General features: G+C 39.6%; 1 protein-coding gene and 1 long non-coding RNA gene across 13 annotated transcripts in view; one reads left to right on the plus strand and one right to left on the minus strand.

The window, feature by feature from the left end:
• Positions 1-24,061, plus strand: part of RALYL (RALY RNA binding protein like) — a 548,770-nt gene that overhangs the window by 318 nt on the left and 524,391 nt on the right. The gene's annotated exons all lie outside the window — the stretch shown is intronic.
• Positions 724-24,037, minus strand: LOC145508958 (uncharacterized). Its single transcript, XR_014055714.1, has 5 exons — positions 23,621-24,037; positions 23,270-23,470; positions 10,311-10,389; positions 9,800-10,064; positions 724-2,858 (listed from the first exon to the last, which is right to left on the minus strand). It is a non-coding gene; the product is annotated as an uncharacterized LOC145508958 (long non-coding RNA).

Here is a 24,061-nt window from a genome sequence, read left to right on the forward strand (position 1 = left end):
TGTTTTCTGTCAGTAAAGACTTCTGACGGGAGTTCTGGGTTTTGCACCTGGTTTCTCTTCTCTAAATGTGAAGACACCTCTCTGTCCTGTTCAGTCATTTCCTACAGGTCTTCTGATCAAGATTTAATGATAGATGAAGGGACCTGGGAAGGGTCAGTGGGAGAGTAGGTTGTGGAAACACTTCCAGGAGAACTTCTTTCTCTTTTAATCACTAGTTTTACCTTCACTCAAGCATTTATTTTAGATTTCCTTAAGTCAGACTATATTTACTTTGGACCTCGTAACACTGCAAATCAGATAGCTGGGTTTCATATTGTAAAAGAACAAAGAAAACAAATGATACTAGTGAATAGAAAATATTAATCTCTCACATAATGCTTTAGCTTAAGTAGTTATAGGAAAGTGCTCTCCTATTAAAATATATTAGCCTATAGCAAACCATTAAAAAATTCTAATGAACCCTTTTTCCCAAAGAAAGCTATTTAAGCATTCAATCAATTAATGTAATAGATTAAAATAGAACATCATTTAGGTGGCACAGTTTCAAAACAGAAGGATTAGAGACATTCAGATACTGAACATTCAACACAAGCTACGATTTCAGCAGGGAGCCTTGTTTGGCCTTTCTTCATTCTAATTCCATCAATTTCAAATTTCATTAACAGCAATGGGACATCGTTCCAACAGTGATGCTTTACAAAAGCCTGCAAGTTTCGAATAATATTGGTCTTTGTCATCATTTTATTTCTAAGTATATGTGTTTATATTCTTTTGCTAGGAGGAATAACTCATTTCTCCCAATGGGTGTTGAAGAATTAAGTTTAAAAGGCAATGAGTATTCAATTTCACTGTGTATAGCTGAAATACTACTTAATCTGTTTTCATTTCGTTATGTCCAACTCTTTGTGATCCGATGGACCATAGCCCACCAGGCTCCTCTGTCCATGGAATTCCAGGCAAGAATTTGTCACCCGGAATCTTGACTGCAACCCATGTGTGATACCCGGATACCACAGTGAATACAAACTGTCCCAGTTTCCACTGTGAGCCAGATCTCAGCCGTATGATTCTTTAGTATTGTGAGCTTCTTAAAGTTTAGAATTACAGCTTACCATAAATATACTGCTTGCAGTCTGGAAGAGAGCACACAGTGATAGGTTAAAAAAAATACCTCTTGAGTTAAGGATTTAAGTAGGCATTTTATGCATAATTCAGTGGAAGTTTGAGCCTCACAGATTCAAAGGCCTAAAGCTATTTTACAGAACACACTGGTAACAGGAAGCTATAGAGAAAATTACTTGATTCCCTTCTTGGGAAAATTGAGCACAGGCAGGGGTATTAATAGTACAATGGTGTAGGCAAAGATATACCACATGCTTTAAGAAAGACCTCCGTTTCTAATCATTTTTAATCCGTTTGTTAATAAATATTCTAACACATACTAATGAACATTCAGCTTAATTTGCTGAAGTAGATATAAATAATTTATAAAGATAATGTCATTCAACACAGAGCTGAAAATAAGTAAGAGGGAAATGTGAAGTCTTTGGCCAAAACATATCCACTACTCTGTATGGTTAATGTACAAAAATCTTGGTTGATTAAGCAATGTGACAGCCATTTTCAAAAAAGACGTGATTTTCATGTTCTAATCTGGCAACCTGGTGGAATTAAACATGCAGAATAGAAGGAGGAAGGTCACAGTTTCAGAAAGGCAAAGCTTCTAGAATTCTTTGAGGAAAAAACTAAATACGTTTACAGGGAAAATGTACCATGCCTAATGTATTTGCAGCTTTAAGAAGCCCTTTGTAAAGGCTACACACTAAAGACCATTTAAGATTTAAGTCACTGTAGGATGGCTTATTTTGTCATGGATAGAGAATCGACTTACAGACAGGAAACAAGGGATTAAACAGGTGATTCTTTGCATGGAAAAACTGTGAACTAAAGCTCATTACTGGGAATAGTTGCATTTTACATTTTTACCAAAGATCTGACACTAGTGTGTTTGTAATTGGCAGGTAATACTGAGGGTTTCCAGGTATGCCAGAAATATTTGTGAAGAAAATAAAATTGTGTGTGAGTTTTATTGTCAACAAATGTAAGATAATGCTTTGGAAGTGGCCAATACGCATACGGCTAGAAGGTTACTGCTTAGCTCCGCACATCGGAGGCAGTTAGTATCACGTAGTGAGGCCTGTGACAGAGATAAAGACAGAAACCCAGGTCACAGGGAGACTAGCACATATAAAGTACGACCTCTCTTGTTAATTGGGCTACCCTGGTGGCTCAGTTGGTAAAGAATCCGCCTGCAATGCAGCAGACCCCGGTTGAATTCCTGGGTTGGGAAGATCCCCTGGAGAAGGGATAGGCTACCCACTCCAGTGTTCTTGCCTGGAGAATCCCAGGGACAGAGGATCCTGGTAGGCTGCCGTCTATGGGGTCGCACAGAGTCAGACACAACTGACATGACTTTGCAGCAGCAGCAGCAGCAGAATACTACGGCAAACTTTGTTGTTGTTCAGTTGCTCAGTCATGTCCAACTTTCTGTAACCCCAAGGACTGCAGCACACCAGACTTCCCTGTCCTTCACTAGGACCCGGAGTTTCCTCAAATTCACATCCATTGAGTTGGTGATACCATCTAATCATCTCATCCTCTGTCACGTCCTTCTCCTCCTGCCTTCAATCTTTCCCAGCATCAGGGTCTTTTCCAATGAGTCAGTTCCTCACATCAAGTGGCCAAAGTATTGGAGCTTCAGCTTCAGCATCAGTCCTTCCAATGAGTATTCAGGGTTGATTTCAAACTTAGGCCTCAGATATGAAAAAAATATATATAGCAAAGCCGAAAAACAGCCACTGAAATGAAAAAAAAGTATAAATTTCAAATGGAAAAATATGTAAAAATAATGTAAAAGAGAATATTAGGATTAAGAGGTAAATCGGGAGAAGGCAATGGCACCCCACTCCAGTACTCTTGCCTGGAAAATCCCATGGACAGAGGAGCCTGGTGGGCTGCAGTCCATGGGGTCGCTAAAAGTCGGACACGACTGAGCAACTTCACTTTCACTTTTCCCTTTCATGCACTGGAGAATGAAATGGCAACCCACTCCAGTATTCTTGCCTGGAGAATCCCAGGGACGGCGGAGCCTGATGGGCTGCCGTCTATGGGGTCGCACAGAGTCGGACACGACTGAAGCAACTTAGCAGCAGCAAGTTAATAAAATTGAAATTGGTCGTCATAGACTAAACACAAGTATATTGTAAAAATCTTGGATCATTTGTGAGAAACAATGCATCAGTGGATTCCAGACTCCATATTTTAAGTATCATGAGTGGTATGAGATAAATGTACAGTTTATTAAGTGCTCTAGGAGTCTGAATCCAAGTGCCATGAGTTCCATAAACAGGCAAGTCTGGTACACATTGAAATACATCGGTTCAGTTCAATTCAGTCTCTCTGTCGTGTCAGACTCTTTGCGACCCCATGGACCGCAGCACACCAGGCCTCCCTGTCCATCACCAACTCCCAGAGTTTACTCAAACTCATGTCCATTGACTCGGTAATGCCATCCAACCATCTCATCCTCTGTTGTCCCCTTCTGCCACCTTCAATCTTTCCCAGCATCAGGTCTTTTCCAGTGAGTCAGTTCTTCTCATCAAGTGGCCAAAGTATTGGAGTTTCAGCATCAGTCCTTCCAATGAATATTCAGGACTGATTTCCTTTAGGATGGACTGGTTGAATCTCCTTGCAGTCCAAGGGACTTTCAAGAGTCTTCTCCAACACCACAGTTGAAAAGCATCAGTTCTTCGGCGCTCAGCTTTCTTTATAGTCTGTGTTCAATCCCTGGATTGGGAAGATCCCCTGGAGGAGGGCATGGCAACCCACTTCAGTATTCTTGCCTGGAGAATCCCATTGGCAGAGGAGCCTGGGGGTTTTATAGTCCATAGGGCTGGAAAGAGTTGGACATGATTGAAGCGACTTAGTGTGCATGCATGCCTAGTTATAGATGTAATGGGTTATTAAGGGAAGCTGCAAGGATTGCTTTGGAAAAATAGCCTTAATGTTTTGAGGAGACATTTTTGAGGGCAGCTGTTTTCCCACAAAACTTTATTCTTTGGAGTTAATACCACCTTTCACAGCCTGAGGCAGTAAGAAATTTGTATCCGTCTGTTCTCCACTAGGAGTGGAAACATATGTCTCCAGGGAGAGGTTTCGTTTCAGTTTTCTTGAACATGTGAGATGATCCTTTTCCATACTAACTTTTTTTGAAATATTCTTGTATTTTATCTATCCCTTCCTCAGATACAGCCCACAACCTAGGAACCAGCAAATAGGATTATTTTCGTGTGAAACAGTTGTGAGTTCAAACTTTGACTCTCCAAGCAAAGTAAAAATTGCAAATCCTTGAAACAAGTGTTGGCTGATCTTATGCTTAGACCAGAACTCCCTAAAGTTTTCAAGATACAAGATACAGTTGGCTCTTGAGAAACATTGGTTTGAACTGTGCATGTCCACTTAAACATGGATCTTTTTCACTGAATACATAACAGTACTACAGATGCACTCTTGATTGAAGCTAAAGATATAGAACCACAGATATTGAGGGCTGAGTGTAACTTATACTTGGAATTTTCAACTGAAGGTAGGGTGATGGTGCCCCAACCCCCGCATAGTTCAAAGGTCTACTGTAAATTATGATTACCAGGATTCCTAAGTTGTCAGTGTACATCATCTTGAAAAAGAAGTAGTAAAATGTGAGACTGATGAGTGAAGATTTCCCCATGCCTTATTTAAAGAATTTAGCAAGGCAGTAAGATTATTGGCTGAATGATGCTTTCCCACGTGGTGCTTTTGAAGTAACGTTTAGTAGAGTGGTCTCTTTCTAGAGCACGTTACTTTGAAAATGTCCTGCTTGGAAAGATGAACTGTGTGTTGCTATCCTTAAACAACTATAGTTAAATGTGGATTTTCACATAACAGTTTTACCTTTGAGGGAATTACAATATTTCATATCTTCATAGATATTTAAGAAGATATGTGTATATTTAAAATTCAATTGCATAGAAGCCAGCATCCTTCTAAGAAAAAAAGATGAGTGTGGAGAATTGACCTTCATAAAAACTTCACTATGGTTGTGGCTGAGTTACTTACTTGTAAAATGGGGGAAATGCTTTACTTATAAACGATAGCTTTTTGGAATACAGAGCCGAATCTAGAATGATGATTATCATATGATTCCCACAAGATCTCACCGACATGCCATGATGAGATGGTAACTTCTGTCCTTGAGACACTTCATTTGGCTCTTTTCTCTGCTCTCCAGAAGAAACTAAAACTCCTTACCCTGCTTTGAGTTTGCTGTAGTACGGCATATGATAATGTGGCATTATAGTTTATTGCTTCAGGTAAACTCACAGAATTTTCCTATTTTTTGAGTGCTCACTAGATAACAGATAAGGCGTTCTAGCTCTGGGTTTCTGTTGTTGGCCCTTATACATTGAACTGCTGGTCGTCTGTGAGCTTGGGTTTCAAATTCAGTTTTGCTCTTGGACGCCACCTGTCCTCTCAGTACCTGTCCTGCTCAGTTGCTGCCTGCTTTCTCAGGCTCTGAGGATATGTCCCAAAACACTTGCTCATTTAGAGCAGGCTTCAGTCTGGAATAGGGAAATTTACATTTGAACAGTGCATTCAAAAAGCAACACAATTCTAATTGCCTCCGTGCGAAATCTCACTCTAGGAGGCACTGGGAAGATACTTAACAATTTTTGTAATCCTCTGGTGGATTAGTTAATGATGATTTAATTGTAGTAATTATCAATAATAACAGTGGTGAGAGAGGTGACCAAATTAGGACCAGATTAAGTGTTTTTCTTTGGTTTAAAAACAGTGCTTTATGTCACTTTGATTGATTGCACAACTTTCACTCACATACGGCGAGGTTAAGGGTTGTTAGTACATACATGCAAGTACTTTTCAGTAAAAGAGGAAAACTTCTTAGAATTCATATTACTCTGACAGTGTATTTATATATATTACTGATGTTAGCTTTAGTAATAAATGCAACGTGTAGTAAATTTAATGACAATTTAAAAAATTTCACAGGTGCCAGCTGTGCATTGAATTGAAAGATTTTCATTAAACTGTACTGTCCTCCAATCTCAGTGAAGATATTGCTTATTTTGCTTTAATACTGGTTGATTAATGCTCGAAGGTTTATACTGAGAGTTTTCATGAATGATCAGATTTCACAGGATATTTAGCGAATTGTGTTTTATCCATCTCTCTATCATAATAAATTTTAATGCCGGTAGTCTGTATGTTTCTTGAAAGATTAGATAATTTATTAATAGAAGGAATATGCACTTTGGTTAGAGTTCTGTCTTTGCCCTCATTTGATGCTCTGCAGGTAACTTAATTCCTCTAAAGCCTTGGTCTATTTATTTGTGAGATGGGATGAATAATGTCTGTTTCACAGACTTCTTCAGTCTTCACACCCAATCCGTTATTGATCCCTGTAATTTCTTCCTCTACAAACATATTTAAGAAGCGTGATCTTTCTGAGCTGCATGAACCAGCATTTTCTTCCTTGGTAATCTCTAGCCCCTGGTTGCCCATAGGTCTACATCAACAACCACCCCGTGTGGACCTTCACTGGAGAATTATTTTCATGTTACGGAGAAGATAATCTTTCTAGCTGAGTTCCCTAGACCATGAGGCTTCCTGCCTCTGTGAATGAGGACCAGATAATGGAAGATAAACTTAGATCACATGGGACGAAAAAGAGGCCCGCTTGTTCCTTTTACTCATTTACAGTGTAGGTAGAAAGAAGGACGCAGCCAGTGGATGTTCAAGCAGAAGAGGCTTCGTCCTCAGGACCTCGGCTTCCCCACCCTCCCTGCACTCAAACTATGCCAAGTTTGTGTGTGTTAGTCGTCAGTCATGCCCCGACTCTTTGTGACGCCATGGACTGGAGCCCACCAGGCTTCTCCATCCATGGGATTCTCCAGGCAAGAATACTGGAGTGGGTTGCCATTTCCTTCTCCAGGGGATCTTCCCAACCCAGGGATCGAACCCAGGTCTCCTACATTGCAGGCAGACTCTTTACAGTTTGAGACACCAGGGAAGCCAAGTTTATCTGTGACCTAATTAATAAGTTAATTGGCCTGTTTTTATCCTTCATTTTGAGACTTCCCTGGTGGCTCAGATGGTAAAGAATCTGCCTGCAATGAGAGACCTGGGTTGATCCCTGGGTCGGGAAGATCCCCTGGAGGAGGGCATGGCAACCTACTGGAGTATTTCATGCCTGGAGAATCCCATGGACAGAAGAGCCTGGTGGGCTACAGTCCCTGGGGTTGCAAAGAGTTGGGGCACGACAGAGTGACTAAACACACACCCCTCATTTTAACTGTCTTGATGCATCTAACGTGGCCCTACTGTCTTCCTGATATAGTTTTCTTCACTACTTTCTGTGATTCTGTTTTTCTTTTATTTTCTTTCTGTATACCCGATCATTATTTATGTAGCTTTTTTCTTGCTCTTTTCTCCTCTAAGTATTAAAGACTTTTTATGTAAGAAGAAAACTAAAAGCATCTTTTGAAACATTTATGGTCTGTTGATTACATAAGTTTCACTTATGATTAGAAATGTAATTTCTATCTAATGTGGTTTTGAATGCCTCTAAATTATAAGTAAATCATACAATCAGTATCATAAAAAAATATTTTTTGCATTAGAGATTGATTGGGCATATCGTATATGAGAATGTCAAAAAGTGGACATCTGCTGGTTAAAATACATTTGGGATAGGAATGAAATATATGTTCTTTCTCAACATTAAATCAGCTCTGTGATAAAAAAATTACTGCAGTAAAGGTTTCTTTTTTTTTTAAACTGCAATATGACTAACATAACTGTTTTGAAATAGTTTTTCTTAAGGTTGGCTTTAATTTTTGCCTTGGTTTAATATGGTTAATTAAGTCTTCAAAAATCTGTACATAATACATACTGAAGCATAAAGAAAATCAATCAGCTAACCAGATTATTCTATGGTACCTTAGATTATCAAACATTTGCAAGTTAAATTCAACATTACTGTAAAAATTTAAAGAATTAACTGAAATTAACATAGTTTATCTGTTCTGTTAGTGAAGAACCAAAATTTTAAAGTTCTTCAGGCTATTTTATATGCTTGTTTGGGTAATTTTAATTATTCATTTTTATTTAAAAAATAAATGATGTTAAACATACAGTGTTTGATGAATATAAAAATATATACTGTTGAATTATAGATCATCTCCCCTCTAGCTGCCAACTTGAGATGCCAAGCGTGTCCCTGATCCCCGTACGTCATGTGAGGTAGAGCCACCTGAGTTCCCTGTGCTGCCGCATGGAAAATGGCAATAGGCGTCCACCACCGAAGCTTCGTAAAGCCGAAAGGTGTCGTTTCATTTGTGACCTTCTTTGGTAATAAGTACTGATTAGCTCTCCTCTCCTATTTTCCGTCGTGACTTTCCTTGATGTTAGGCAGGCAGCAGCCCATGGAGGGTGTTCACTGGGTTCCTCCATGGCAGGAGACTGCGCGCTCAGTGACGGTGGCAGCAGGCCTTTCTGACTTGACATGATATTCTCAGCACTTAACATAATGCATGGTTAGTGTGAGTGAATGCATTTATTTTCAGACTTCTGTTTCTGTGCTTTGAACATAGTTATGAATTAAAAATGAGCCACCCCTAGGTCTCATCCCTGCTCGGTGCCTGAGGGCATCAGAAAAATACTAGAACATGTTGCCTCCTGCCAGAGGCTTTCAGCATAACTGAAGGTACGGATTAATGAATATGGATTAGTATAAGACATTATATAATTAAGATGCTGCTTGAATTTCACAACGTATAAATCATGTAGGTATTCATCAATGAGAGCCTTCCAAAGAGAACCAGAGTCAAGGAAGTGATAGCAGAGGAGAAGGTGAGGAGAAGAGATTCGTGCAGGAAAGAGGGGAGCTTCGGTTCCTACTTGACGGAGTAAGACGCTGAAGGCTTGAGGAAGGAAGGCATAGACCATTGGAAAGGCAGGAGCCCCAGGGCTCGCTAAAAGAGGGAGGAGAGTGCCTGGAGGTTGGATAGCATTTCTGTGTGCACAGAAAGAGAATTCTGAAAGGCAAGTGAAGTCCTCTTTGCCTTAGAGAGAAAAAAAAGTGTGTGTGTGTGTGTGTGTATGGATCTAATGCATGTTTGTGGGGAAAAGAATCACCTCCTATTGCAGGAGCTAAGTTAAGTTGTAAATCAGGTAAACTCGAGTACAGTGTGAAATGGAGTGAGGGAAGATCTGGAATTTAGGTGGACACAGCTGGGATTAAAGAAAGAAAAAGGTGGGGTGATTGATTTTGAACAGACAAAAAAGAGGTGAGCAAACTAAAACCGTGCTAATTTGGGTAAAGACATAAATTGGGGTTCTGTAGTTAGAGATTAGAAATTTGAGAGATAAGGGTTAGTTTTTAACACGAAATTTCGCGATGGTAGCCAGAAGTTCCATGGTAATATCTCCCCAAATAAGGAAACTGCTTAAACGCTATTATACAAGATAACTTCCCAGGTCCACCTACTGGCATATGTGTTCACACAATTTCATTCTCTTTAATTGCACCTGTTTCTCCTAGAATATTTCCATCTTACAAATTTTACTTAGTTTTCAGTAACTCTTACTTTTAAAATGTATTCTTATAAATGAGTGTTTAAGCAGCTAGCATAGATAGCAAGAAGAGTGAAACGTTATGCACTCATTTTAAATACAGACTTACTTATTTGAGAGAGATGTAAAGTTTCTCTTTCTTTAAAATGGAGATGATAATTCCTGCCCTACCTAGCTCATGGGGCTGTTGCAAGGATCGGAAAAGATGATGGGTGTGAAAGCACTCTGAAAGCTGAAATCCTTTACAAATGCAAGCCACCATCATCACGATTACGCAGCGCCCTCTGTGAACCCGGAACAAGGCTAAGTTTCATCTGTCATGTCACTCTTCTGATCCCTGTAGAGCACGTCCCACAGATTTTCATCACAGGACTCTGTTTTAATCAACAACAAATGCATTTTCATGAAAGCATAATATTGTTTCTATTATAGATAGTCTTTGAACTCTGGATGAAGACTAATACACATTTCAAGGACCATTATACTTCTGAGAGTTTTTCCCCATCTCTTTCATTTTATAGCTTCCTTTCCCCTTATTATATGGATGCAATGAAATGATTTCAGCAGGTAGGGTATCATATAACAGTATAATTGTCCATCCCCTCCTCCTCTCTCCTCACCTAGCCTTTTGTCCTTCTGTGAGTCTGAGTTGTAGGACAAGCACAATCCACGGGCCCTGCACACTGGTGCCAGTCTGTCCTAGAAATCAAACCAGACAACGAAGGTGTTGTAAACACATAGCACCGTCAGCCCCATCGTTTAGAGCAGATTGGAAGTGGGGCTTGGTTCCAACCAAAGCCAAAAGCTATGTGTCAAAGGAAGTTCTAAGTTTTTCTTAAGTCTCTCTATAACTCACTTGCTGTGTGTGTGTGCTAAGGCACTTCAGTCCTGTCCGACTCTTTGCGACCCCATGGACTGTAGCCCACCAGGCTCCTCTGTCCACGGGATTCTCCAGGCAAGAACACTGGAGTGGGTTGCCATGCCCTCCTCCAGGGGACCTTCCTGGCCCAGGGATGGAACCCGCATCTCTTTTATCTCCTGCACTGGCTTACCACTAGCACCAGCTACTGCTTCAATGCTTACAACATTTGTTTGGGACATTGACATAACAATGACAAGCGTGACACAATTACTTGAGTGAGCACAGGTTTTATGATGCCCATCTCTTTCTACCCCCCACCAAATCCAGGAAAGTAAGTGGTTCATCCAAATTCTCTACATATACAGTATACATTAGAGCATTTTACAAGCATATGAGTAGTTGCCAGTTTTGGAAAAAATTAGCAAATCTGATTGTTATAATACTGGACTACTTTTACTTTCCAAACCTCTTAAAGAATAAAAGCATTGCTGGTTGGAATAGCAAATGCAAGAAGTTAAATTTAATCAACTTCTAAGCGGTATATAAATGTATTTTTCAGTTCAGTTCAGTTGCTCAGACATGTCTGACTCTTTGCGACCCCATGAATTGCAGCACGCCAGACCTCTCTGTCCATTACCAACTCCCGGAGTCTACCCAAACCCATGTCCATCGAGTCGGTGATGCCATCCAACCATCTCATCCTCTGTCGTCCCCTTCTCCTCCCGCCCCCAATCCTACCCAGCATCAGGGTCTTTTCCAATGAGTCAACCCTTCGCATGAGGTGGCCAAAGTGTTGGAGTTTCAGCTTCAACATCAGACCTTCCAATGAACATCCAGGACTGATCTCCTTTAGGATGGATTGATTGGATCTCCTTGCAGTCCAAGGGACTCTCAAGAGTCTTCTCCAACACCACAGTTCAAAAGCATCAATTCTGCGGTGCTCAGCTTTCTTCACCGTCCAACTCTCACATCCATACATGACCACTGGAAAAACCATAGCCTTGACTAGACGGACTTTTGTTGGCAAAGTAATGTCTCTGCTTTTAAATATGCTATCTAGGTTGGCCATAACCTTCCTTCCAAGGAGTAAGCGTGTTTTAATTTCATGGCTCCAGTCACCATCAGCAGTGATTCTGGAGCCCAAAAAAATAAAGTCTGACGCTGTTTCCACTGTTTCCCCATCTATTTCCCATGAAGTGATGGGACCAGATGCCATGATCTTAGTTTTCTAAACGTTGAGCTTTAAGCCAACTTTTTCACTCTCCTCTTTCACCTTCATCAAGAGGCTCTTTAGTTCTTCTTCACTTTCTGCCATAAGGGTGGTGTCATCCGCATGTCTGAGGTTATTGATATTTCTCCCGGCAATCTTGATTCCAGCTTGTGTCTCTTCCAGCCCAGCGTTTCTCATGATGTACTCTGCATATAAGTTAAATAAGCAGGGTGACAATATACAGCCTTGACGTACTCCTTTTCCTCTTTGGAGCCAGTCTGTTGTTCCATGTCCAGTTCTAACTGTTGCTTCCTGACCTGCATACAGGTTTCTCAAGAGACAGGTCAGATGGTCTGGGATTCCCATCTCTTTCAGAATTTTCCACAGTTTATTGTGATGCACACAGTCAAAGGCCTTGGCATAGTCAATAAAGCAGAAATAGATGTTTTTCTGGAACTCTCTTGCTTTTTTGATGATCCAGCGGATATTGGCAATTTGATCTCTGGTTCCTCTGCCTTTTCTAAAACCAGCTTGAACATCTGGAAGTTCACGGTTCACGTATTGCTAAAGCCTGGCTTGGAGAATTTTGAGCATTACTTTGCTAGCATGTGAGATGAGTGCAATTGTGCGGTAGTTTGAGCATTCTTTGGCATTGCCTTTCTTTGGGATTGGAACGAAAACTGACCTTTTCCAGTCCTGTGGCCACTGCTGAGCTTTCCAAATTTGCTGGCATATCGAGTGCAGCACTTTCACAGCATCACCTTTGAGGATTTGAAATAGCTAAACTGGAATTCCATCACCTCCACTAGCTTTGTTCGTAGTGATGCTTTCCAAGGCCCACTTGGCTTCACATTCCAGGATGTCTGGCTCTAGGTGAGTGATCACACCATCGTGATTATCTGGGTCGTGAAGATCCTTTTTGTACAGTTCTTCTGTGTATTCTTGCCACCTCTTCTTAATATCTTCTGCTTCTGTTAGGTCCATACCATTCCTGTCCTTTATCGAGCCCATCTTTGCATGAAATGTTCCTTTGGTATCTCTAATTTTCTTGAAGAGATCTCTAGTCTTTCCCAGTCTGTTGTTTTCCTCTATTTGTTTGCACTGATTGCTGAGGAAGGCTTTCTTATCTCCTTGCGATTCTTTGGAACTCTGCATTCAGATGGGAATATCTTTCCTTTTCTCCTCTGCTTTTCGCTTCTCTTCTCTTCCCAGCTATCTGTAAGGCCTCCTCAGACAGCCATTTTGCTTTTTTGCATTTCTTTTCCATGGGGACTTTCTTGATCCCTGTCTCCTGTACAATGTCACAAACCTCTGTCCATAGTTCATCAGGCACTCTGTCTATCAGGTCTAGTCCCTTAAATCTATTTGTCATTTCCACTGTATACTCATAAGGGATTTGATCTAGGTCATACGTGAATGTATTTTTAGATAAGCCAAATTTTAGATATGTACTGTTATTTTTTAAAAAGTCCTTAAAGACCATCTAATCATATGAGAGAAAAGTTATAATAAAAATGAACCTTGGGTATTATTCTTCCTTCATCTAAAGATCATTTAAGGGCAGGGAGTCTGATTCCCCCTCCATTTACCCTCAGTCCTCAGTTCTGAAGGCGTCCTTCCCAGGTTCTGGAAGGAGTAGGTCCATTGTTCCAGGCATTGTTCTGCACCACTTGTGTCTTTATTCCTTGACCACTTTACTCCTATGACCACCACTGCATAGCTTGTATCTTTATTCCTTGGCACCTCTTCCCTAGAATCGTCTCAGGCCCTTTTCTCAAGGCTGACTCTCTCTGTATCAGAGGCTGATAAACAGGTCCTGGGTTTATGAGGGCCCTGGCTGTGCGCATTGTGGCTCTCCCAGCTGCACCTAGGGGAGGTCCCTGCGACGTCAGGGCCAGCCTCAGGTGTCAGGTCGTCCTCAGACATCCCACACTGCACCCAGCGAGCTGACCAGTGGCTGGCCCTGCCCTTGACCCTTCTCCCTTCTGATCTAAGTTTGTTAGTCCATCTCACCGTGCTTCTGAGTGACCACAGGGAGGAACTGATTCCAGGAAGAGATGCCGTCTTCTGCCCCCTGTATCGTTCTGCTGCCTCCCAAGACGCCCTCGTTATATTCCACCCTGGTAACTTCAGTCTCTCCCTCTCTCTCTTTTTTCCTGGCACTTACTCAAAGAAATGCAAACATCCACTGAGGGAAGAGGGCATCTGTCAGAGTTGGATCTCTTCTGATACTTGGATTAGGTCACCAAGTCACCACAGATTATAAAGGAAAGAGAAACCCTGTACTTGAGAATTTGCTATGATTGCCACAAGCTCCAAGCCTGTAATTACTGTTGCCACCGAGACCTTTGAGTGAAGCCGCCATCGTTAGCTTTTGCCCTTAGCCATCCTGACTTTCCTGCCGTAGTTTTCTCTGCCTTTGTTAGAACTTACAGTAGAAACACAGATGTTAAGGATCCAGCTGAATGTTTTTAGACGAGTACAAAGAATGAGTTTTTAAAAATTTGTTGGGTGTCCATCACGTATTAAAATGCAGAGGAGAAATGTAATCGGTGGTAATCAAAGCAATTGTTCATTGTGAAAAACACTGGGGAGAATTGACTGACATTTTCCGTGTTTGAGCTCATAGTGTAAGACTTGTGTAGCATTTTGTAATCTAGCATTTCAGTAGAGTTCCACGAGGTAGGTGTTATCTTTACTCCATATAAATATTAGGACATTAAAAATCAGCCTGATTCAGCAAGTAGGGACTCTCTGGCTGTAACACCAGGCTTCTAGGTTCTGTGTGGAGATCCCTACATGGCAGTGGCCACTCCCTCGCTGAGATTGCTTCTTGCTCCCACACTGTCTTCTGGGTAAGCAGCCAGGAGAGTTACATCACTTTGCATCGCTCCATCTTGCCGCTCTGTTCCCCTCTAGCTCCGCCCCTTCCTGCGCCTCTTGTAAAGCCCAGCATTTGGAAACTTTGTCCCTGCTTTTTACCTGGATAGTTAACTCTTATAGTTTTTGACCAGATCCTTTGGGAAAGCCTGTAGTCCGAGTGGGCTTCCAAAGACACCTTGTACTGGCCCTGTTTGAGCCAGTAGCACTGTTAATGGACTATTTGACTTCCCTTAGGTTAAGCTTCTCATGATAAAGACTGCCTCTTTCACTTTTGTTTCCTCTTTCTCTTAATCTGTAAAATAAATATAATAATAGCTGCCTTGTAGATTTATTGGGGGGATTAGAGGCAATATATGTAAGTAAAGTAACTAACAGTGCCAGAGACATGGTAATAAAACTAGCAATAACTCATATTTATTAAACTCATTTTCTGTGTGCCAGGTACTATGGAAGGCATTTAACATGTATTATCTATAATCCTTAAGTAACGATTTTATTCAGTGATCTGAACTCAAAGCCAATATAAGCAGCAAGCCCCTTTACTTTTTTTGTGTGTCTGTTTTGCAGCCATGTTATCACATCTTCTGACCCTGAGATCTGGTACTGTGTTAGGCAGAGGCCAGAGTTTTTCAGACTGTTGGCTATAAACACAATTTAATTTCCACAACTGAAATTTATTTTCAGTTATTAAAATTTCCAAGCTGTCCTTAATTCATATAAAATTCAAAGTGTCTCCCATCCTCTCTGTTCAAGCCTACCACTAGCTCTAGCCCTGCATTTTAGAATAAGTTTTTAATTGACTGGGGTTTTTCTAGTTTCAGTGATACTCTGTTACTGAAAGAGCTAGCAGCCTTGTGGTAGGCTCTTTGGAGCCTTACTATCTCTCCCATACACCACTATTTGGGACCTCAGCTCTCTGACAACTGACATATGCATTTTAGCTATCACCTAGCTCCAGCACAGAGTAATCAATCCTCTAACCTCCTTCTCTTACTTTGGCAGGAAGTTCTTTTCTGTAGGAGCCCATAAGGATAGCAGTTTATTCTGAGGGATGCGCTGAGCCTATAGGAGATGCAGGCATTCCTGTCCTGCCAAGTAATGGAACGCAGGTCTGCTTTGCTGTCTTCCAGCCAGCATTCTGCTTTCTAAATTCTCCAGGAGGGAAAGGGACAGTCATCTCAATGTTCAAATGCTTCCCCAAACTCCAGGGGCCATAGGTCAGTTTGGTCCAAGGTCTTCTCATCTCAGAAACTGTGATGAGGAACTGCAGTTCTGGTTTCTCATGCAGAAACCAGCCGGCACATTTCTGCTCAGCAAGACTGCAGTCAGAATCAAGACACTGGTCTCCAGGGTTGATAGCGCCCGACTCATTGCTTTTAGATCCCTTGGAGCTGGCCCTCTTGCCTAAGTGTGTGCAGTGTTTGTGCAGGGAGGGGATAAGCTGAAACCCCTCCCTTGGATAATGTCTCATTGCCTTAAAGACTTTCTCTCCCGATGCACTGCAAATTTCTGCATTTGATAATCCAAATGAAGGGCTATGTTTGTAGCCAGTTTCACTGCTTGATTAGAAACCCTAGGAGGGGTGCCTAGCAGCTGTTCTTTACAACACCTTCTCTTATTGTTCTTATTTTAGGCTTTAGGTGAAATGTTTGAAGTAACAGGAAAAGCCCTGCTTTGTGTCTTGTTATATATATAAAGCACTCATTTACATCCGATGAAACTGTGTCTCTAGAAGTTCGGTTATTCTTCCTATGGCTTCTAAACTTATTTCGTGAAAGTCAAAACCCAATTTGCACCTAGGTTAGTCTGATCCCAAACAGACTCTTCTGTTCACTGTCCTGTTTACCTCCGAATGCAATCATTCAACCGAAAGTCATTACCAAAGGGCATCTACAACTTGAGACAGACATCTGTGGCACTCTTTGGGATTTATTTAGATACTTGCCACGTGAAACGGAGCTTTGATGCTGTAGGCATGTCAAGGCTTTTCCAACTTAATTGACTCCTGCATTGGTGCTGCAACTACTAGTAACTATTAGTTATTTTCTCCCAGTAAGTGCAGAAACATTTGATATAGCAAATTTGGTACTCTGCTCACTTGGAGAATTCAGTAAATATGTGTTAAGTGAAAGACTGCAGGAATTCAAAGGCGCCCGGTACAGCTAGTCCTTGCAAACAGTGACTACTGTCAAGTTCTGTTGGCTGCTGCCATTGTGTGGGGCTCACTGCGGCTCATCCGTCCATCATCAGCTCTTACATTCAAGGAAATGTCTTGAGCATTTTTATTAGGTGACTGCATGTCTCTTACATGCAACTAGGAGAATGGTTGTTCAAAAGCAGCCTGATTGTGTCAGGGTGGAAAATTTAATCAGCAAGAACCAATTCAAAAGAGCCAAGTTGTAGCAAAATCTAGAGAATTCTAACTCTAAATGTAAAATCCTTTCCTGCTTCACTGTAGCCTCAACATTCTTTCAGTTGTTAAATTAAAAAATGCTGATAAATGGGCACTGCAGAATAGCTTAATTTTTCTCTCAGTGTTCAGAGGAGAAAATTCTGAATGTATCCCAGTGATCTTTGAGGAATTTTAGAAAAACTTCTGTTGGTCAGATTAATTTATTAAAGATCAATTAGTAAAAATGCCATTGGAAATAGTCTTTTTCTTATAGATAATATTATTTATTTGTAAAGAGAATCTGTTGAAGAGATTTACATATGAAATTATGAATGAAAAAAATATTAAATTCAGCTACAGCTGACTTATAGAGTCTGATATCTTTATACCTAGTGCATTTGCAACACACGCCAAACATTTAAAAACATTTCTGTGTATGAGATTCTAGACAATGTAAAACCATACTAAGGAAAAACCATCAGTAGGTAATTGCCTGAAGGAGTTAGGAAGGAGGATTGATTGCAGAGGGGCACAGAAACCTTTTTCAGGAGTTGGAAATGCTTTATATCTTGATTGTGATGATGGTGACATGACTATTTCTCAGTTCAAAAATTTATCAAATGGCATACTTACGGGTGAATCTTTTGTATCTACATTATATTTCAATAAACCTGGGGGAGCGGGGGAGAAAAAAATATTGAATTTCGGCTCTTTCACTTGTAAAATCTTTTATTCTGACAAAGTATATTGGGCTATCGTGAAAAGTCTACTTTAATTATGTTCTCCATGTAATAATAATAGAATCTCAAGTTTCAAATTATCTGAAAGATCATTTAGTTTAACCTTTGCTGCTTTTGTTTGCTCTCCACTTAGTTGACAGTCATAGCTTCCTTCTGTGTTTCAGGAACTGTGACAGTTGCTGGATACGTGCAGTTGCATAAGGTATAGTCCTTGCCTCAGGAAGGTGTATTAGGTGTCTACTGCTGTGTAACAAATTATCCCTAACATTTAGTGGCTTTAGATGACACACATTTATCATCTCACAGTTTCTGTGAATCAGAAATCCAAGCACCGCTTGTCTGAGGGAACCTTCTAATTCAAGATGTCTTACAAGGCTGCTGTCAAGATGTCAGCCAGGCCTGGGCCTCTCATCTGAATGCTCAGCTGGTGAAGGATCTGCTTCTAAGCTCACTAACGTGTTTGTTGGCGAAATCCAATACCTTGAGCGCCTTTGCACCTAGGGCCTCAGTTCCTTGCTGGCTGTTGACTAGAAGCTGCTCTCAGTAACTTGGCTAAAGGCCTCATCCAATACGACCCCCTCATTAAATGGCACAGACTGAGAAGGCATTGGAGAGAATCAACTAGGGAAATGAAGTTATAATTTTTATAATCGAACACATGGTGATAACTGGAAAAAAAACTATGGGTTTTTCCAGTAGTCATTTAATGGTTGTGAAAGTTGGACTATAAAGAAAGCTGAGCACCGAAGAACTGATGCTTTTGAGTTGTGGTGCTTAGAGTCCCTTGGACTGAAAGGAGATCAAGCCAGTCCATCCTGAAGGAAATCAACCCTGAGTGTGCATTGGAAGGACTGATGCTGAAGCTGAAGCTCCAGTACTTTGGCCACCTGATGCGAAGAACTGACTCATTGGAAAAAAGCCTGATGCTGGGAAAGATTGAGGGCAGGAGGAGAAGGGGATGACAGAGGATGAGGTAGATAGCATCACTGACTCAATGGACATGAGTTTGAGCAAACTTTGGGAGACGGTGAAGGACATGGGAGATTGGCATGCTGCAGTACATGGGGTTGCAAATTCAGACACGACTTGTTGACTGAAAAACAACAGCAACATGAACAGAGAGTTGTATCCCTTCACCATTGCCATATAATCTTGGTTAGAAACAAAATACTCAAGAGAAAGGAATTCACAAAGGTATCAATGCCAGGAAGCAAAGGATCATTGGAAGGCATCTTAAAAGCTCCTTACCACAGGAAACCTAATTGATTCAACTAACTATACAGGCTTAATCCATCAGAAAAACATCAGCAAGTGCTTTAATTCTTTTTCATATTACAGAATAGAGAATGTAAGTGGGGGCCTTCTAATCAGACTCTTTTTATTTAACTTCCCATATGTCTGGGAATTTATTAAACTCTTTAAGCATTAGTTCTCCAATACCTGATAACGTTGCCTTGAAAATTAAACACAACAATGAATGTAAAGCTTTGAGCATGGTACCTGGCAAATAGTAAGCATTCAATGAATATTATTATTATTTTTTATTTTAATCTGGGTACAAATCTTACTCCTTACCTGAAATCTAGCTCTCTGAAACTTCTTCCTGTTAAACTTAGTTGAAAAGATGGGACTTACTAATCAAGTCAGATTCATTTTCAAACATTAGCCCTGCCTTTAAATTGCATCAGAAGACAGCATATGTGTTGCCTCCATTTCTTTCCCTCCCTTGCACATTCCAGGTCTCCTTGTTTCTATAAATGTTCCTTGTATAGCATGATTTCAGCCTGTGAGTCACTCTCTTCTCAATATGTTTGTTAGATTATATTCCATCTGTAAGTTGTACAAAACCGAAAAAAAATTTCAGGTATGTTTTAATCCATGCAAAACAAATAATTATTTATGAAAAAAAGAGGAAGGAAGGAAGAAGGAAGGATTATTACTAATGGCATAGATGGCCTATAATCATAGAACAATTTTAAGTAATTCAATTTTGACTAGTACAATGATATTCACGAAGATTATTCTTGAAAATGATAGTAGTTTACAAATGATCTAATGGTGGATATTAATATTTACCTCCTCACTAAAATAGAGATTCATGAAAATAGGCATGAAACAAACTGAAAATGAAGTGCAGCTATGCAATTTGATTCCTCATGATTCTTTTATCTATTTCATTTAACATGAGTCTGATGATTTGGCAATAATATAATCAGGATACATAGAGTGAAAAATCCCAATTCTGTCATTCCTCAATATTAATACAAGTCTAAAAGCAAGCTCTGAGGTTGAATTGTAATTTATTCCTTTCTACAAAGAAAGAGATATTTCTTATTTCTTGAATAAAATATTTCACTGATTAAAATAAGCATTTAACAGCTTGGTCAGATTTTTTTTCTTAGAGTTATAAATATGCAGTGTTTATCCATATGCTATGCTGAAATCTTAACCCAGTATAAATATGATGCTATAAATGTTTTTGACCATGGATTTTCATGACTCAATAAAATATTCTTGATAATTCACAGTTTTGTGCAGAGGATATCCACAAAAGCATAAAAGTAGCTGTAAGCTTTTTTTTTAACTAAGTGAACAGTTCTTATAAGTTCACATACAAGTAGAAAGTATTATTTAAAAAAAGTTAGGCATGGCATTTTCTGCTTTTTTTTCTTTAGAAAATATGGGGAAACTAAGTTCATCTTTAGTTTGGCTCATAAATTAAACATGAAGTATATTTTTACAGAAAGATCAATATTTTTTAGTTCTGCTTACTAAAGTAACGCATGTTCCTGGCAAAACATTTGGAGACACCCAAGATATAAAGAAGAAAATAAAAATTCATCATAACCCATAGACAACCACAATCCACATTTAATGCATATTCTTTTAGACATTTATCATATGCTCGTTTTTTATTTATATTAGTATTTTATTTAATAGTTTTTAAAATGTCTCTGATTTATTTAAACATATGTATGCACGTAGTAGAGATTTAAGCTTTATATGTTCTTTGTTCCTATATTTATTGCAATGTTTAAGATGTTCTATTTCCACTGCTACTACTACCCCAATACCCAATTCCTGCTTCCGCATTTTCAACTAAAAAAGTAGAATAAAATATTTTAAAATGTAATTTTTTATGTATTTTACTAGTGTATTATGCAGTATGGTTGTTTTCAGTAACTTGGAATTTTGAATTGAAAATATTTGATAGTTTCTGTAATCAGATATTTATGTTTCTTTTCTTTTGTAAAAAGAAGTGCCATTAGAATTAGTTTCAAGAATCTTTAGTGTAAAATGTAAATGAAGTAACTTAACATCAGCACTTGCCTTTTCCTTCAAATTACAATAGGAATTCAAATCAATAGCATTTATCATTTTTCTATTGAATAGCATTTAACATATTACAAGTATTTACATTATCACCAACATTTTTTAAAACATCAACAAAATTTAGTATTCACGTTCTCTAATGGAGAATATTAGTATGAGGGTAAACCATTTTACATAAATGAGTTCTCTTTACTTTTTGAGATTGATAGTGAAATAAAGGTCTTGTCTTTGGTAAAAAAAAAATTCTAGAATGAGAAATATGAAGAGTGCAATAGTTTGAAATTAAATTTCAAACTGTGAGAAACTACTTCATTTATCTTTTCCAGAGATATAAATTTAAGTCAACTAATTTTAATTTATAGATTGTTAAAATGATCTTCCTCTTTAGATAAGCTTGTAATCCCTGATGTGATCATATATTAATTTGGAAATTGATTTTGTAAACAATTTTAAAGGAAATGCATTTTTAAAGTATTAAATATATTAATTTTATTTAATTCATTGTTTTGTTGCACATCAGTTATTTATCAATTAAATATTTATCTCATGGCTTTGGTAAGAATCATAGCAAAAGTGTACTAACTGGTCTTGCAAATTCAGCAGGTTGTTAGAAACATGTTGAACTTGTCATAGGCATCTAGAGTAGATACTAGATCAGGATGCTTCTGAAATGAATGAGAATATATGTGGATCATTTTTAATTGAAAATGTTCCCATCATAAGACTGACTTGTCTTATTAAGGACTTCTTTAAAAGGTACTAATGTGTATATGAAATAAGGCTTGTCTGACAAAAGCATTTATATGGTTCTTAAAAGTTAACTGACCATCAGGTTTGAATTTACTATTTCAAACAGAAATTCTACTTTGCTTAAAAAATGTGGAAAGGTAAAAGTAGAGTTTTGTCTTTTAACATTTCAGTTCAGTTCAGTTCAGTCACTCAGTCGTGTCCAACCCTTTGTGACCCCATGGACCAATGCATGATAGGCTTCCCTGTCCATTGCCAACTCCCGGAGTTTACTCAAACTCATGTCCATGGAGTCGGTGATGCCATCCAACCATCTCATCCTCTGTTGTCCCCTTCTCCTCCTGCCCCCAATCCTTCCCAGCATCAGGGTCTTTTCAAATGAGTCAGCTCTTCGCATCAGGCGGCCAAAGTATTGGAGCTTCAGCTTCAACATCAGTCCTTCCAATGAACACCCAGGACTGATCTCCTTTAGGATGGACTGGTTGGATCTCCTTGCAGTCCAAGGGACTCTCAAGAGTCTTCTCCAACACCACAGTTCAAAAGCATCAATTCTTTGGCCCTCAGCTTTCTTTATACTCCCAACTCTCACATCCATACATGACCACTGGAAAAACCACAGCTTTGACTAGGTTTTAACATTTAACCTTCTGAAATAGCTTCATTCACTCATTCATTTTAATAAACATTAAAAAAATATTTATGTTTTAAGTTCTAGGTAGTAAGCACTTGCAAAACAGAAGGGAATGGCAGACACATTTAAAAAAAAAAAGAATGAAAATGGCTTTGATACAGATAGTTCAGTCTTATTTATATTTGAAATGTCTGGTTACTCTTAATTAGCTAAGAGGAGCAACTCATAAATTTATATATTTTAAAGCTTGTCAGTTAATTTTATAAAGTTTTATGAAATATGGCTGTAGAAAATATTACTTTGAAAAAAATTGTCATGTTACAATTACTGAGATTTTCTTCTAGTTTTTTGGCAATTAATACACATGGGACCTAATTTCTAATGTGTAAATATATTTCCATTAAACAATTTACTTATGGACTTCCCTGGTGGTCCAGCGGTTAACAATCCACCTGCCAGTGCAGGGGACACATGTTTGATCCCTGGTTCAGGAAGATTCCACATGCCACAGGACGACTAAGCCAAAATTACTGAGCCTGAAGGCCCTAAAAGCCTGCACTCTGCAACAAGAGAAGCCACCCCAGAGAAACCTCATCTGGGGAGTGGCCCCTACTCCCCACGACTAGAGAAGAGCTTGTGCACAGAACGCAAGACCCAGTGCAACCTAAAATGAATAATAAAACTTCCTTAAAATACTAGCTTAGTGCAACCTTGTTGTAGACAAAATAATGGCCCCCTAAAATGTCCACCTCCTAATCCCCACGTCCTGAGAAAATGTTACCTTCCATGGCAGAGGACTGAAGATGTGATGCAGCAATGGAGGTCAGAGTGACATAGAGGCTCAAGCCAAGGAACGTGGACCACCTCCAGGAGCAGGACAAGGCAGGCAGATGAGTTATTGGGAGCCTCCAGAGGGAATGCAGCCACCTCATATTTTAATTTTAGCTCCATAAGTCTCGTTTGGGACTTCTGCATCGCTGACCTGTAGAGAATAAATGTGTGTTGTTTCAGCCACTAAGTTTGTGATAATTTGTTACAGCAGCAATAGGAAACAAATACACATTTACACAGTAGTAACACTGTCAAAAGGCCTCTATTTTGGTAATTTAATTAGAATCCTAAATTCATTCACCAGATGAATCACTGCAGAGATGCTTATCTAGGAAAAAGTGAAAGTGATAGTCCCTCAGTTGTGTCTGACTCTTTGTGACCCATGGACTATAGCCCACCAGGTCCCTCTGTCCATGGAATTCTCCAGGCAAGAAGACTGAAGTGGGTTGCCAGTCCCTTCTCTAGGCGATCGTCCCGACCTAGGGATTGAACCTGAGTCTCCTACATTGCAGTCAGACTATTTACCGTCTGAACCACCAGGGAAGCCCCTGGTCCTTCAGAATGGGAAGCCTACTTATTATTTCCAGAGAAACTTAGGTAGGTAGCTTCTAACTCTACTCATCATGACAACTAAGTCTTCAAAGCAACACAAAAGCAGGCACTGGTGGGACCTAGGCCAGAGCCATTGGATTTCTTGATAGTTAAGTGTGTCTGTGTTAGCTGCTCAGTCGTGTCAGACTCT

This window comes from Giraffa tippelskirchi, chromosome 6, assembly GCF_054371585.1.
Source record: "Giraffa tippelskirchi isolate mGirTip1 chromosome 6, T2T-mGirTip1v1.2.pri, whole genome shotgun sequence".
Classification (NCBI taxonomy): Eukaryota; Metazoa; Chordata; class Mammalia; order Artiodactyla; family Giraffidae; genus Giraffa; species Giraffa tippelskirchi.